The 2,678-nt window shown below is 40.5% G+C and overlaps 1 pseudogene; it reads right to left on the reverse strand.

Moving 5' to 3' along the window:
* Window positions 1-766: 766 nt before the first annotated feature.
* Window positions 767-884, reverse strand: LOC126164269 (5S ribosomal RNA; annotated as a pseudogene).
* Window positions 885-2,678: the final 1,794 nt, after the last annotated feature.

Here is a 2,678-nt window from a genome sequence, read left to right on the forward strand (position 1 = left end):
AAATTACCAAGATTTTATATTATCAGTTGCAATTAATATTTGAATTAAGGTATTGGAAAAATGACAAAGTGTTCATAAAATAAAAACATGAGCATGCAAAATATGAGGTACTGATGCTGTGTTCAATTGTTGTGTAAATTTTTATACTTTGTTCTGACAAACATTTGTGTAATAAAAAATATGTAAAAGACGCAACAAATCAAGAAATAAAACATGTACATGTAACTGGCTTTCAGGGTTGGTAGCTATAGTGCAATGCTATCATCTGAGCTATCGTTTGCTGAAATCACATGAAGCGTTTAAAAGAATGTTTATTTGTTGTGAGATATTAACTTCTGTAGTTTTAAAGACACTGAAATGTTCTATCATCGGATGCTCCTCATTTTTCTGAACCGCAGATGTGTTCAAATCTGCTTTAATAATTGACTGTGAATTATTATAGAGTCTTGAAGAGCTGTACGAAGCCTCTTTCAGCTTGTCTGACTCTCCTCCATTTCTTGAAGAATTGTCTCTCCTCTGAAGCGGTCGACGCATCGTCCAAATTCCCCGTACTGAAGAGAGAGAGCACTCCGTCACCAGGCCACAAGTGGCCCATCGGGACCATCCGACCACCGTGTCATCCTCAGCTGAGGATGCGGATAGGAGGGGCGTGTGGTCAGCACACCGCTCTCCCGGTCGTTACGATGGTTTTCTTTGACCGGAGCCGCTACTATTCGGCCGAGTAGCCCCTCAATTGGCTACACGAGGCTGAGTGCACCCCGAAAAATGGCAACAGCACATGGCGGCCCGGATGGTCACCCATCCCAGTGCCGGCCAGGCCCGACACCGCTTAACTTCGGTGATCTGACGGGAACCGGTGTATCCACTGCGGCAAGGCCGTTGCCAAATTCCCCGTACTGGGATTTTCCCTCTTCCGGCCATGCATCTGAGCTCGCCTGGGACAGTCGTGCGATGTCCTCGTCCCGCCGAGTCGCACCCAGCAAAGCAAGCAAACTCCTCAGTACCAGCCCTATTTGGACGAATAACTCTCCGGCATACTCGTTACACACTTCCCCCTAATGTGGCACATTAGCTCGCTAACTTGGCACTTTAAGTCGCACCAGTTTGACATACTTAAGTGATAAAAAAATACATAATATACATAATACATAATATACATAATATACATGCTCGTCGGGACAATAGTGGTGTATGAAACAGGATGTACCTCTTAGGATATGTCATAACATTTTATGAGCATACATTTACTAAATCTGATACAAATTATAAAAATTACACCATATTAATTTAAAGTATCTTTAGAGTCAGATCTATCGTTTCAAAAGTTTTTATCGCTTTTGTGCTCATTTGATAGCACTTTTTTGCTTTGACCATATCGCAGTTCTTCACTATCGTCGAAGTTCAGATAGTTCACAGTCCATCCGCCTCTGCCGAAATTCATGAATCCCTTGGCCAACTATTGCACCGAACATTCGTCAATCCACAGTCACCGTCAGTGCTGAACGACTGTGGTTTAGTTACCAGTAATATATGACTTCCCGAATGCCCGTATATCAGGCACTGAACGCCCTCGACAGTGGAATCGATACAATCAGAATCATGATAGCAAGCAAAAACTTATTTATAGCATAGGCAAAACAGTTTATTCAGCTCTATATTCAAATTCTCTGTCCACGTTCCCACTAGAAAACACGTCTTTCGTGCTATGAAATTAGCTCAGTATTATAAATCAGTTAACATTTTATCATTTCCCTACAATTTTACCGCTTCAAATTAGAAATTTTAGAAGTAATACTACCCTCTACAGGAATCATCTATTTAGCTTTCATTTTTAACTCAACGGATCGCTGAATCATAAAATCAGCAAATTTTCGCTCGTATTTGCAAGAAAATACCTGTCCCCAAAAGGTACATCCCCAAACACTTTGTTTATACTTTGCACATAACTACATGTATTACTCTCATAGGCAGTTAAAATTTTAATGAGTTCTGATGACCTCTACGCACCATATTTTGCGCGAACAATAATTACAAATAAACAACATGTATCACACAAGAAACCCATCCAAATTATTACAAGTAATACATATAAATAACCCCTTGAAATTCCTCCCTCAAAAAAAAAATCTTACGTACAGAAAAATTTATTCCTCTTTTCCGCAAGTAACGAAATTAATTCTGTTCTGCCGACCTCCGCGCCCTAAGAGTCGTTTGGCCAATGTCGACACTTTCCTTGGACTAAGCTGTGGCTCCGTAAATCTTAAATTCATCATTTTTACCTTTTACACAAGCAATATAATATACCAAGATTCTTATCTATTACACATAATACCACACTTACACCTAAGAAGCAAATAAACTGGTATAAGCATGCATATTCAAATACAGGGATATGTAAACAGGTAGAATACGGTACTACGGTCGGCAACGCCTATATAAGACAACAAGTGTCTTGGTGCAGTTGTTAGATTGGTTACTGTTGGTACAATGGCAGGTTATCAAGATTAAGTGACTTTGAGCGTGGTGCTATAGTCAGCGCACAAGCAGTGGGACACAGCATCTCCGAGCGACGATGAAGAGGGGATTTTTCCGTACTAAGATTTTTCCGTAAATATCAGGAATCCGGTAAAACATCAAATCTCCGACATCGCCACGGCCGGAAAAAGATCCTGCAAGAA

This window comes from Schistocerca cancellata, chromosome 2 (genome assembly GCF_023864275.1).
Source record: "Schistocerca cancellata isolate TAMUIC-IGC-003103 chromosome 2, iqSchCanc2.1, whole genome shotgun sequence".
NCBI lineage: Eukaryota > Metazoa > Arthropoda > Insecta > Orthoptera > Acrididae > Schistocerca > Schistocerca cancellata.